The sequence below is a fragment of the Ursus americanus genome, chromosome 26 (assembly GCF_024610735.1).
Source record: "Ursus americanus isolate L20-20 chromosome 26, mUrsAme1.1.p, whole genome shotgun sequence".
NCBI classification, from domain to species: domain Eukaryota; kingdom Metazoa; phylum Chordata; class Mammalia; order Carnivora; family Ursidae; genus Ursus; species Ursus americanus.
In genome coordinates, this window is record NC_142152.1 from 28,996,119 (window position 1) to 29,010,759 (window position 14,641).

At 33.3% G+C, this 14,641-nt stretch overlaps 1 non-coding gene across 1 annotated transcript; it reads left to right on the forward strand.

Annotated features, from left to right (window-relative positions):
* The first annotated feature begins 2,980 nt into the window (after nt 1-2,980).
* Nucleotides 2,981-3,086, forward strand: LOC123799083 (U6 spliceosomal RNA). The gene has a single exon (XR_006781500.1). It is a non-coding gene; the product is annotated as a U6 spliceosomal RNA (small nuclear RNA).
* Nucleotides 3,087-14,641: the final 11,555 nt, after the last annotated feature.

Genomic DNA, 14,641 nt, shown 5'->3' on the forward strand with positions numbered 1-14,641 from the left:
AACATTGGCATTTCTCTGCCCTAGCACACACACAGATACAAACACCTTCTGAATCCCTACATGTACTCCTTTGGATGTATTGCAGAATCTGTATCAGATGGTAATAATTGCTATCAGGCCCCTCTAAAATTCTGTTTTTATAAAGTTTCAGGATTGCTAAGTGTCTTTTTCTTTAAGAAAGATTCCTGAGGGAAATTTCTAGGCCAAGCCAAGACCAAGACCTGAACTTTGATTAAATACAAAGGGCATGGTAGTTATTACAGGAATGGATGAGGTCAAGGCCAAGTTATTTTTCAAAATGGTGGAAAGACAGAAGAGAATCATGTAATTAATTTGAAGGAAACATGGAAGTAGATTTTGGAAACCTGGTGGCTCAAGAAAATCTGTTCAGCAAGTTTAGTGACTATTAGACATTGGAATGATTGCACTTTTATATATTATCAGGCCTCATTTTCCACAAATTCTGATTCAATAAGTCAAAGGTGAGGCATAAAGATCTGGATGTTTTAGATGTTCAGATGATTCTGATTTTGATTCTGAGTCACGTTGTACTAATATATTCACTGTACTAATACATAATTGAACTCTTTTTGTGGCAAGGGACATAAACTCATCTCAAATTTATTTAACCCAAAGCAGCAATATTGGTGGAATGTATTGATTCAAGTGGTCGAAATGTTCAAGAGCACATCCTTAGGGTTAAGATGAAGGTGGACCCAGGTGCTGAAAGGAAATCATCTGGAAACTTTTTCTGTCTTCTGGCTTTGCTTTCATACTTGCTGGCTTCATTCTCAGGCAGACTTCAACTAAAAATAGTATTAATATGGTACTAATAGATCTGGCTCAAAGTATACTAGCTTAGCAAACCTCTTAGGAAGATGACTTCTATTTTAAATTAGTTCAACAAATTTACTTGGGTTTAATTATATTGAATTAATTTATTAAATTGATTAAATTAATTTATGGAATTAATTTGGTCTACTGAAATAAACGTAGTGGGAAAAAGTATGGAACATACTAATTAACTACCTTTGTCTCTCCCCCTTGGATTTTCAGATGAGGTCTTTACACACAAACCAATGGATTGAAGATGAATCAGGGTTAGAATGTGGGGTTGGATTTCTAAAAGGAAAGCTGGATCCTACTCTCAGAAGAGGAAATGAATGCTAAGAAACAGTAAATAATTTATGTCCACTACACATGGATTCAGATAAAACAAACAGACTCCTGGACCAGAATTCAATGAATCTAGGTAATGGCCAGCAATTCAGCAAGAAGTTAGCTTACGGAGTGGCGGTCCTTTATTGTAGAGTAAGAATGTGTTTCTTTACACAGAATGTGTACTCTCTGCTTTGAAGAAACACAAGGGTCTAGGAGTGTGTTTGACAGGTTCTGGGAAAACTGAATTCAATAGGTACTGGAAGCTATTCTCACAGCAAGGGCAAAGTTTTTTGAGGGAATCTGATGGATGGGTGTAGAACTCTGAATGCAAAGACTTCAGCAACAGACTATTAAAGAACTTAGTTACACTGGGGCACCTGGGTGACACAGTCCATTAAGTGACCAACTCTTGGTTTTGGCTCAGGTCATGATCTCAAGGTCATGAGATTGAATTCTGAGTTGGACTCCGTGCTTGGTGTGGAGTCTGTTTGGGATTCTCTCCCTCCCTCTCCCTCCACCTCTCCCCTGCTCTCTCTCTCTCTCTCTTAGCTATATAAATAAATCTTAAAAAAAAGAATTTAGTTATAGAAAATGATTCCTTAAGCTGATTTACCTCTAATCAGAAACTCTGAGAAAGTTCAAAGGTTTATACAGTGTGTTGGTTCCAAAATAGTTTTTACTTCAATATTGTTCAGGTAAGTTAGAAAAGGATATACCAAAAATGTTTGATAAATGAAAAAGACCATAATAATCTGTGATTAAAAGTTATAGGTTGACGTGAAAGGTAACATATACATTGTTGGTTTGTTTATTACCTGTCAATTTAAGGTTTTTGACGTTCAGCACATGTAACATGGTATTAAGCTATGCATATATACACACACATAATATATATAAAACATATATATAAATATATATGAGTAAATAAATTATATATACTTTTTATTTTAGTAAAATGAATAAAACTTAAAATTTACCATTTCAATCATGTTAAATGTATAGTTTAGTGGCATCAAGTATATTCACATTGTTGTACAACTATTATCACTATATGAAAAACTTCATCATTATCACAAAATAAAACTCTGTATCCATTAGACAATAACTCCCCATTACTCCCTGGTAGCCACTGGTAACCACTGGTCAACTTTCTGTCTCTATAAATTTGACTACTTTAGATACTGAAGTTAAGTTGAATCATGTAGACTTTGTATTTTTGTGGCTGGCTTATTTCACTTAGCATAATGTCTTCAAGTTTCAACCATATATAGCATGTAGCAGAATGCCTTTCTTTTTTTTTTTTTTTTTTTTGAGAGAGAGAGAGTAGGAGTGGAGTGGGGGGACTGGGGAGGGACAGAGGGAGAAGGAGAGAGACAATCTTAATCAGGCTCTACACCCATCTTGGAGCCTGACTTAGGGCTCAATCTCACAACCCTGAGCCAGAACCATGAGTCAGTCACTTAACTGACTGAGCCACCCAAGTGTCTCATATCTTTCCTTTTTTAAGGCTGAATAATATTCTATTGTAAGAATATACTACATTTCTAAAAAATCCATTCATCCATCAGCAGAGCAGACATTTCAGGCTGTTTCCATCTTTTGGCTATTGTGATAATGCTGCTACGAACATGGGTGCCATATATATATATATATATATATATATATATATATATATATATATATATATATATGAAAAAGGGACGTCTGCAAATGTATGGTTTTTGGTTGGTAAATATCAAACTTTTGTATTTTGGATTATAAATGTCATTAACATAAAAATCTTATAACTTACAAAATGATTTTCCTTTAACACAAGTGAGTGCTCGCTTTGGCAGCACATGTGCTAAACTGGAAAGATACAGAGAAGATTAACATGTTCCCTGCACAAGGATGACACGCAAATTCATGAAGTGCTCCATTATTTAAAAAAAAAAAAAAACAGAACACAAATGCAGGTAGAAAGCCTAAAGAAATTAACTGTGGAAGTTTGTAGACTTTCAGTAAGCATGGCTAGACTTTAAGGGACTGTTGTGTAAATAACACTAGGCTGTGTTACCCATCATTGCTCCCCGCGGGTGATACCACCTATGGTACTTGGAGGAAGTGTAGGTAGCATCTGGACAAACATCTTAGTTCCGTGGTTATATATACATTTTTTGTGTATTGTGAAAACATGTCACTAGTGCATGAAACATGAGACAACCTTAGAATAATGTCTTGTTAAAACACACACAAAACAGTGAGTCTGAAATACAAAATTTTTTCAGAAAAGTAGTAAGTGGATATGGCAAAAATTGTTAAAGTAATGACTGAAATTTTGGTAATTTATCATGTACTTAGGAAGAAATAATGGAAAATAAGCCTATTACCAGGAAGAAAGATAAAAGTCAATTAAGTTTGCATTTGTATGCATAGAAATGACAGAATAAGAGGTCATAACACATTAGAAAGAACTAATGAAGCACTTATTAAATGCATGCACATACAAAAGACATATAAAAAGGAAGAATTTGACTGGAGTTTGAACTAAGACTTGAAAGAAGTGATAGAAAGAAATTTTTGCCTCATTGTTCACAGTGCTAATGTCTGATTCTCTTCCTGCCAAAATGAGCTTAAAGAGAATGGAATGATTTTCACATTAAGTCCTTTTAGCAGATGCACCAGTTTTCTTGCTCATGGTCAGTTTCAAACCCCAAATGTTACACTGACCATGTTAATGCTGCATTTGTCAGATCTAAGAACAATTAAGTTAGCTCTTAGCAGAGAATTATTATTGTTTTCTATTCAAAACTGTTTTTACATGACATCTAAACTCTAGAGGTGGATTGTAAAATTCAGTTCAAATTACTTGATCTTTTCTCTGTCGAAGGTTAAATAGAAAGGTAATAGACAGGTTCTCGTAGATTATCTCCAAAGTAACTAATGAATCAAATAGGTTTTTTTTTTTTTTGGTATTTTGATGTTTGACCATTTCCTAAAACTTACCTATGATGAAACTTGCTTATTTCACATCTTTTTTTTTTTCTATTACAAAACAAGCATCAACATAGTAAAGGTTGAAAAGTAGGGTATTTTGATAAGAAATGAAGTCATTCATTTTTAGGGAAACAATTTAAAAACATCAGTTCTTAATCTCAGAAGGCCATATAATCATGATGCTACAGTCTTAAAGATTTGAGTTGAGAGCATTGCACAGGCATATCTGAATGTGTTTCAAACGGGCACTTCTTAATTATCTTCCCACAAATTATAGGAACCAGCAAACTAGAACACTACATGGAAAAGGACTTCGCCTGAAACTTCGGAAGCCCACAGTTCCACCAGTTTTAGATCCAAAGAAAGTGCTTAATAAAACTTAAATTTTTGTAGATGACTGAAAATATATGCCCATTTGAATGAAAGTCACCTAAAATTTCTAATTTGACCTTAAAAATAAATACCCAAAAATTGTTAAGGAAAAGCTAGCTGCCTTTTGAAAGTTAAAACTTAACGTTTTGTAAGCACAAAATTAAAGGCAGAAAATTTTAAGTGTTTTTAGAGTTTATGTCAAAGATATAAAAGTATTTGGAGTTTATGGGAAAATGTATTAAATCTGAGAATACAGCACCCTTTTTCTGGATTTCTTGGTCTTTTTCTTTCTCTTTTTCTCTCTCTTGCCATAACTGCATCCATCAAAATATATCCTAGATCATTAAATTTTATTGCACTTCCTAGATTGTGGAGTACTTCTGATTTTTGACATATTAACTTCAAATTTAGATATTACAAGGTCAAAGCTGATTCTTCTTTAAGAAAAACAGACTAATTTTATCCATTTATTTAATCTCCATTAAAGCCATCACAAATGATTTATTGAATATTTTTAAAAGATAAGTACCTTTTCATATCGGTCTTTATGAAAATGCTGGAATCAGAGGATGCCCTCTGATGATTTTTATATTCAAACAGGTTAAATCTCTTTAAAGTTTCAATAATTAGAAAATTATTTTTTGCAATTAAAAAAATGTGTATGTATACTGTCATCGTTCTCAGATTCTAGAGTCTATGAATATTTTTCAAAAATTGGTATAAAGCACTTGAAAACACAACTTAAAATATTGATGATTGTGTTTTAAGAGTGAAAAACTTGAAATTAATAGTCCCTATCAGTATCATTTTTTAAATACGTTATTTAAAGACAGTACTATGCAGCATTTTTCAAACTTGTGTCATGAAAACACTATTTTTTTCATTTTTTATTTTTGCAAAATGGCTTATGATAAAAGGAGTTCGTGGTCCAAGAAATTTGGCATGTGTGTTCTATAGTGCAAGCCATAGTACACATTAACATATTAAGTTCTCTAAGGCAATAGGATTACTCTAACATGGCTGTAACTTGAACTTATGTTTCATGATGTTTTTTAGCACACACGTGCATGATTCTCAGAACTGAAGTTTGATAGAACAGTAGAAGGAGACCATAGGACATGTTTAAGAGGATACTTTGGGACTAAAATTCTTGGATTCAAATCTTGCTACTTAATCTTCACCTTGGAGTTTCTTTATCTGTGAAATGGGAACACTGACATAATAGTATCTGTCTTCTAGAATAATTATGAGTATTACATTAATTAATATATGTAAGAACTTGGACTAAAGCACAGAAGAATGGACACTTAAAAATGCTAACTAGTATCATAATTTGCTAAACTGTTCTGGGGCATTGAAGTAACCCATGATTGATTCTTTTGTTCGCATTCTACCTCTCATTACATATGTATGTGTGTGTATATATATGTGTGTGTGTGTGTGCATGTATACATATGTATACATGTACATCTGTCCATCTAATTTAATCTATTTTAATAAATTTTACTTCTTGGAGTGCCTGGGTGGCTCAGTCGGTTAGGCATCTGTGTTCAGTTCAGGTCATGATCCCAGCGTTCTGGGATTGAGCCCTGCATTTAGCTCCCTGCTCAGCGGAAGCCTGCTTCTCCCTCTCCCTCTTCTGCTCCCCCCACCCCTCACTCATGTTCTCTCCCTCTCTCAAATAAATAAATAAAATATTTAAAAAATAAAAATAAAAAAATAAGTTTTATTTCTCAACATATTACAAAATATTTTCAATGCAAAATCATAAATAAAATCAATCTCATCCATTGGGTTAAGATATTTAGTTTGCTAAAAAGTAGTTTACTATATTTTCTTAAAATACAAATAAAATCATGTCCTTCTTTCCAGGAACACTGTCCAGTTAGCTATATGAATTAAAGATAGCATTTGCCAAAGACATACCCACCTTTGACTCAGCCCTTTCATTTTCAGACTACTACACAGAACTCCTTAAATCTTTTGCTGGGACTTTGAAAATGAATTTCTGCTCAAACATGTGTTCTCTAATGTAACCAGAATATATAAGTTTCTGAGAGTATTTTCCTAATACTGTGTATCTGGTTGCTAGATACACATGGTTTGCTCAGATTTCATTCCTAGGTTAGACATATATAACATTTTTTATTAAAACCCATACATTTTATGGTGAGGTTGAAAGAAAAAAATCCACATTGCCCATATATTGCTCTTATTTTTCCCATAGTCTCATAGAATGAGCAAAAATGCAAACTTATTTATGCTGTATTTTAATTAAAATGATCTTTATTTTTTAAATGAATCATCAGTGCAATGTATATTGCTAAATAATAAGAAGAATTTATTGGTTTACATAATTATACCATTCAAGCTGTGAAATTTCCTTTAGGTACTTCTTTATGCAAAGCCTTAAATCAGTGGGTCTCAGTGGGAATGGTACCACCCTCCAGGGTACATTTTGAAATTTATGGAGGTTATTTTTAGTTATCATAACATTTGGGGGGTAGTCACAAAACTCGAGTTTTGTGAATGGGGGCAGGAAGTTTAGACATCCTGCAATGATCAGGATTGTTCTGCAAAAAAATACCATCCGTATCCTGCAGAGCTCTTAAATATCTTTCATGCATCCAAAATGCATGTTTATACCTAAACCTATAGACTAAAACTCCATTTTACATATAAATTCAAAGCAGGTTTTTGGGACAGATTTAAAGCAGACTGAACAGCCAAGAAATGCAAATATTATATAAATCAAAGAAAAGTTGTTCTGTTTTAAACTTTACCAAGAATTGCATATCATTTTGAATTTTCCATTAAATGTGGTCACATTTCTCATGGAATTTCAATCTAGGTCAATCTCAATTTATAGATTTTGAATGCAAATTTGTAATAGAGGATATCTGAGACTCTTTTTCATAGCCAGATGAAAATATTAAAATTAGTGGAGACATAAAATATTGGCATTTCATTAAATTTTATTAATAAAGCTTTTCTAAAAATAACTCATGCTCGACTTTCTATATTTGAGTATTTCTATAGCACAACAAAAAATTTAATTGTGAGAAAACATCAAAAAAATTTATTTTTCACTTGATATACTTAAAGTTGACCCATGATCAACATGGGGGCTAGGGGCAGTGACCTTCTCTCACAAAAATCCATGTGTAGCTTTTGATTCCCCAAAAGCTTAGCTACTAATAGCCTACTGTTGACTGGAACCCTTACCAATAACATAAACAGTCCATTAACACATAGTTTGTATATGTTTATATCCTGTATTCGTACAATAAAGTAAACTAGGAAAAATAAAATGTTAAGAAAATCATTAAGGAGGAGAAAATATATTTACCATACTCTCCTGTATTTATAAAAAAAAAATCCACGTATAAGTGGACCCACACAGTTCAAACATGTTGTTCAAGGGCAAACTGTATTTATGTATTTATTATTATTATTTTTTTTTAGAAAGAGAGAGCAGTTGGGGAGAGGGGCAGAAGGAGAGGGAGAGAGAGAGAATCTTAAACAGACTCCATGCCCAGAGTGGAGCCTGACACAGGGCTCAATCTCACAACCCTGAGATCATAACCTGCGCCAAAACCAAGAGTTGGACGCTTAACCAACTAAGCCACTCAGGCACCCCGAAATATTGTTATAAAAAAGGTTTCAATTAAGAAGTATAGTGTAAGAACATTGAGAAATATCAAAACATCTCTGAGCAGTGGTCTTTTAGAATCACCCTTGTAGATAATATTGAGAGATGACCCAACTCTCCTTATTGTTATGTGACAGCCTTACAACCACACATCTAGTACTACTAAAAAAGGAGCAAGAAACCAGGTTTCTGTACTTCTGGTAAACTCTATAGAACTATAGTTGAAGATAATCATCGTATCAGGTTTCAATAACATACATTTACTGAATGAAATTACAAGGTTAAAGGAATCAAATCAACCAATATTTGTCTTAAATTAATTCTTATCCTCTTGTGTTTTAAAGTAAAACATAGTGCTTTTGCAACTTTTCCGATAACTCCTTTTGACTCTATGAAAAATATCAGAGCACTTTGTCTTAGTTAATTCTACTGTCCACTTTGAGTCCTGCCTTAGAGACGTTAAGACATTACACACCTTAAATAATAATTGGAATCATGAATCATTTTTATCTCCGAGTCACTAGAAAACCCATTTATGCACTGTGTTGAGGGGGAAAACAAAATCCCAACCCCAAACTCCAAATTACTTTGTCTTCAGGATTCAGCAACCTTAAATATTATTTCCTTTGCTTTGCTACTTCAACTGAAAGAATGTGGGTCTAAAAGCAGTTTTAGTAAGACCTGAATGAAATTATAAAGCATTTTAAAAACCGATCCTATTCTCCTGAGTTTTAATAATAAAACGAGCCTTGTTCCTGGTAAATATCAGAATTGTGGTCTAGAAATGATGTGCAGTGACCAGCCTACGTAATATTTGAGTCTGTGGAATATTAATTTACTGAATGACTGGTTGCTTATTGCAAATTTGGTCGGAAATTTGGCAGTGCTGACTCTGGTACAGTCATTCACCCTGTTCATTATCTTGTAGGTGCACTGCCTACTAAAAGGGTCATGAGAGCAATGTGCTATAACTTGGGCTTTCTTACAGCTGCAGTTCTACCTAATTTGTACTTTGGCACTCCAAAGATTATAATAAATGAAGTGCTGCTTTCAAAGTTTCAGACACACCAATTTTTCCCCATTTGGCAAAGGTGGATTTAATTTGACTTTCATGAGTGCAAAATCTGTCTCCTTAGAAGTTGGTCAAACTATTAATTTTATGGCAGGGACAACTGAGTACAGTAAACCTTTTCACAAAGCCAGACAGCTTAACCTAATTAAAGGGTTGTTTTGACAGGTGGTTTAAAGTAGAATGAATACTATCAAGAACGTCTCAAGAAATGAGTTTGATGAATATATTGAGTGTGCACGCAGGTGAAAAGGTGATTTGGAGGGCTGTGATGACAAGTCTGTGTCCAGAAAGTGGAAGGGAGACCTCAAGATCTGTCTGTGTACTTCATCGGCAATTTCTTTGTTCTATTTAGATATTTTCAGAGGGGGATAACATCAAGTTCATGTGAACACCAAAAGATATTGAGAACTGACAGTGACCATGAAAATAACTTTCAAAATAACTCACTTGTCTTGGAAAAGAATTAAAGTCTCAGTGTAAGAAACTGGAAGTGTGTTAGGACAGAAATTGTAATTTTGAACTGAGATTTTTCTGAATATTAACAAAAGTTCTCATGCCTCATTTCCATTGGAGTTTTTGAATCCTAAGACTTGAGACGATATAGAGATATTGCTGTTAGCCTGTCTTATGATGGTTTGACCAGTTGACACACAACTTTTGGGCAACTTTTTTTGTCCTTTCATGAACGTTTTAGTGATGAAAAAAATTAAAGAACATACAATCTTCCAGACTATGGTTCAAGAAAGTTCTCTCAAGAGAAGAAGCTGTAAAATGTTTTGGGTATGGCAGCATTTGATTCTGGCTTTATGAGCCACCAGGATGGATTCTCAGAATGCAGATTCTTCCTGAACCGTTCTCATTTCTCACCCTCTGCTTCTTTTCCCCAACTCTTCAGTAGAAAATGCAATTAAGGTAATGCAAGTTTCTACGTCCCAGAAAGAAAAACGAAACCAAATCAACATAGGTACTCTATAGTCACTTAATAATCATATGCTATATTTCTCTAAAAAGTGATAATTTCTTTAAAATTTAACACATTGGTGGTGTCAAGATTTTCAGAAGGATCTGCCTTAGCATAGCCCCATCAAATTGCTTCTCTAGCTCTCTGATGATGGATAATAACCTCTTAAAAATAATTCATGAGAATTCCCATTTTTATTTTTTCTGTACTTATAAAATTTTAAAAACTGAAATCATCGATAAAGTGACATTATTGCTGATGACAAAAATAATAAAAAATCTTAAAGTAACTTGCTCAAAGTCACATACCATAAACTAATCTGTAAATTAATCAACAAAACTGAAATTCAATCCAAGTTTTTAAAATTTGAGGCACGGACTTTTAACCATTATGATTCTCCAGAAATTTACTTTGTAAAATTTTGTGTTATTCAAATTTAAATAAACAATTTGAGATATAATCCACTCAAAACCTAATATTTTCCCATTCAAAATGTGTTTAGATTAATGCAGATCTAGCCTAAATTCAAAACAAGAGCTCTACATGGGGCAAAGAAATAAGTTGAAAATACCAACTATACTGAACCAATATATAGAAGAACTGTAGCCAGAAGTATGGAAACTTTTTGCTGGTTTAAGGTACTTGGAACTAGGAAAAAAGGAAAAATGACCTAGGTTATGACCTGGCTTCTATCTGGGTTTTTGTGAGACAGATGCCACCTTAGAAAAGGTAGAAAATTCACACTCTAGTCATCATATCAACATGGGCAGTGACTCATGAGCTAGACACCAATAGCAACAAGACCCCGGTACATTTTGTCTCATTACACCATGGATACTGGTCTGTCCTGATGACCTGCACCAAATCCTCCCTGCACATGGGCAAAATGTTATTAAAATAAAAGGAGGTTTATAAATGACAAAAACTCATGGGCAAAAAGCAGAGTGAAACAGAGTTTGCATGTGTTCTAAAAGTTATAGATCCAATGAATAAAGGGAAATAGTTGAGAACTAAGACAATGAAAAGAAAGAATTCTTGATAGCAGATAACTTAGAAATTATATTTAAAAGCTAAGATGAAGAGCTAGAAATATTAGAAAACCAGGTACTAGAAGTAGGTGAAATAGGTGACTTCAGGATAGTAGAGCTTGCTTGGATCCAAATTTTAGAAGAGTGCTCTGTCCACTATCTTCTCTCCCAATGTGTGAAGAGTACACATGCCTATTATTCAGAGGCCAAGAACGAAGTTAGTTTCTTTTTCAGTCCCTTGTAATTGTGTGGAAATAATTCTTTATCATGTAGTCAAGAGAAGGAGTAAAGTGCGCACACACACACACACACACACACACACACGCTCACTAGACTCGTATCAGATAAACCATTTGCAAATATTTTTCCCATTCTGTCTTTTTACTCTCTTGATAGGATTCTTTCATACCTAGCATTTTAAAAATTTGATGAAATTCCATTTACCTTGTTTCTTCTTTTGTTTCATGTCTATACAACACACACATCTAGGCATTTCATAAATGTTCTTTAAAAATGGAATCTGCATGAACTTCCCCAAAAAGAAATTGGATTTAATATTTGAATCATGGAAATACAGGTCAAAAATTTCTCATCCCCAATGCCAAAATATAAAAAGCTATTGAAATGAAAAGTTGCTGTAACTCAGTTAAGAATGAAACCTGCCCTAAATATAGCCATGGAACTAGATGTACTCTTTATGCCACTTGGTAGGAATATTTGTCTCCCCTGTTGCAGAAATATTAACGCATTTGATTATGAGTTTCTATTTCCAGACCTCACTCAATCTCATCATTGGCATATGTACTGAATCACTTTTCTGAAATCCAAAATATTCTGAATTTTAAGATATCTTATCCCAGGAGATTCTGTAAGGGCTTGTGAATTTTCAATGATATAGTAAAGTTGCAATGGTGTAACACCATTTTAGTGTCTAAAGAGCTTTCTTGCATATTACCTCACTTGAGCCTCACCGAAGATTTTTATAGTGGGTGTTATTATTATTTTTCAAGTAAGCACACTGAGTCTCAAAGAGGTTATATGACTTTCCCAAGGTGATAAAGCATAAGAACTGAGAGGTTGGATCCCATGTCTTCTGGTTCCAAATTCCAGTGGATAGGACAGCTTCTATTTGCCAAATACACAGGAGGAGATCTACTACACAAGTTTATCCCCATGCAGTGTCATTCCCTCCAAAATACAGAATATTAGTGTTGATTATAAGAAATAGTCCGAAAATGAAGTGGAAAAAAGTATAAAAGTAAGAAGACGTGTATTTTCAGGAAAATGTAAACAGAAAAGGATACTACAGCTAATAGAATTGCAAACCCTCAGAGATAAATTATGGGGAAGGTGATATTATTCCCATCTTACAGCTGGGGAAACTGAGGTACAAAGTTATGCACTAACTTGTCCATGATTTCCAGAGTTGGTGCTGTTATCACAATATCACACTATTGATACCATGAAATATGTTGTAAGGCAAAAACATTTAAAAAGAATAAGGAGGCATATTTTTAGTTCGTTAAGAATGCAATTCACAATGATAATATAGCTAAGTAACTTTGATGAACATAGAATATTGAATATTGCCACAAGGCAAAGTAGTCAGAAAAGTAAAGTGAAATTGACAATATATATTAAAGTCAATTATATAAGCTGACAGTAGCATACTAATATAATTTGTCTTCAGATAATGTAGGTGGTAATTAATTACATAGATTAATTTAATATATTTGTATATAAAACTCTGTTCTCTTCATACAAAGGCTATAGTTCCTTTTCAAATGCATAATGGAATATTTCAAAATTTGATCTGTATGACTCAGGGAAAATATCAGAACCCAAACCAGATATTTTAGAGGTTGTATTATTTGACTGCAATAGAATATCACTTTAAATTAATAACAGCTAACCAACATCCAATAAAAAAGAAACAAAATCACCTTTATCCAAAGAAATCAGTAAACGTTCCCAAATAGCTATAAACTTAAAACAGATCTACTTAAAACTTTTGCCAAAGTTTTAGGAAATAAAAACTGTAATTATAATGACAATAATACACATAAAAATTTATGGTATTTATCCCAAGATATATAAAGAGGAAAATTGTTATTTAATATTTTTATTATTAAGGAAAAAAATTAGAATAAATAACCTATGCAATCAAGGGAAGGCACATACAGTCACACAGACACACACTCATGTGCACACACCTCTAAGGAGAATAGGTACTGCTAGAAAATTAACAGAATTTGGGGCACCTGGGTGGCACAGCGGTTAAGCGTCTGCCTTCGGCTCAGGGCGTGATCCCGGTGTTCTGGGATCGAGCCCCGCATCAGGCTCTTCCACTGTGAGCCTGCTTCTTCCTCTCCCACTCCCCCTGCTTGTGTTCCCTCACTCGCTGGCTGTCTCTATCTCTGTCAAATAAATAAATAAAATCTTTAAAAAAAAAAAAGAAAAGATAATTAACAGAATTTACAAATGAGATAAGATTAAATTTTTTGAAAGATAAACTACTGACAAAACTATTCATGGAAAAAGGAGAAATACAACTGCTTACTATTATAAAATATAGGATAAAATCACATTTAAAATACAGATTTAACCTGAGTAGGCCAGTAATTATAAAAGATATTCAAAATGTAACAACAAACACACTTTTTATCATTACCAAGCCTAGAGAAAATTCTAACAAACCATCCAAGAATAGATACTTTGATATAATTTGATCAATATCAAAGCTTAGAAAAATGTGAAAAGCACGGAAACATGTTTAATCATAACAGTAAATAGAAAAGATGAACTACTAAAGCAGTAAAATGTTACCTTTAGCTATCATATTTACCAAGATTTAAAAATAGTGATGTGATTCAGTCATGCTGAGACAATTAAGGAAAAAAATCATATCTGGCTCGTGAATGTAAAAATTGATTGTGCTTTCCTGGGGGCATTTGCTACAGAAATACTGTAGGACAGCTAAGCCAATAAGTCATACCCAAGAATTTGATGTAAGGAAGGTGTAAAAACAAAGTGCATAGTCAGACATCTATGGATAAGGATTTTTATTACAGTGTTGCTTCTTTTTTCAGTATCTAATAATATCTGTATGGTCAAGTCAATATTGGTGCATCCGTATGTCTATAAATGGACTGTTACGAACTCATCAAAAGAGATGATATAGAGATCTATTTATTGTTACAGAAATATCTTCATCACTTATGGAAAAATATAAGAAAATATTTAAAAATAATTCTCTATATGGTTTTATTTATCCGTATAGCCTTACATATATTATAAAATATATACTGTATAATATATGTTATATGTTTTATATAAATAATGGTTAAGTAGTTAATAAGGTAAGCAGAGCCCTAAGCATTTTCTACACAACCACTGGATATGAAGGACTGGGGAAGACT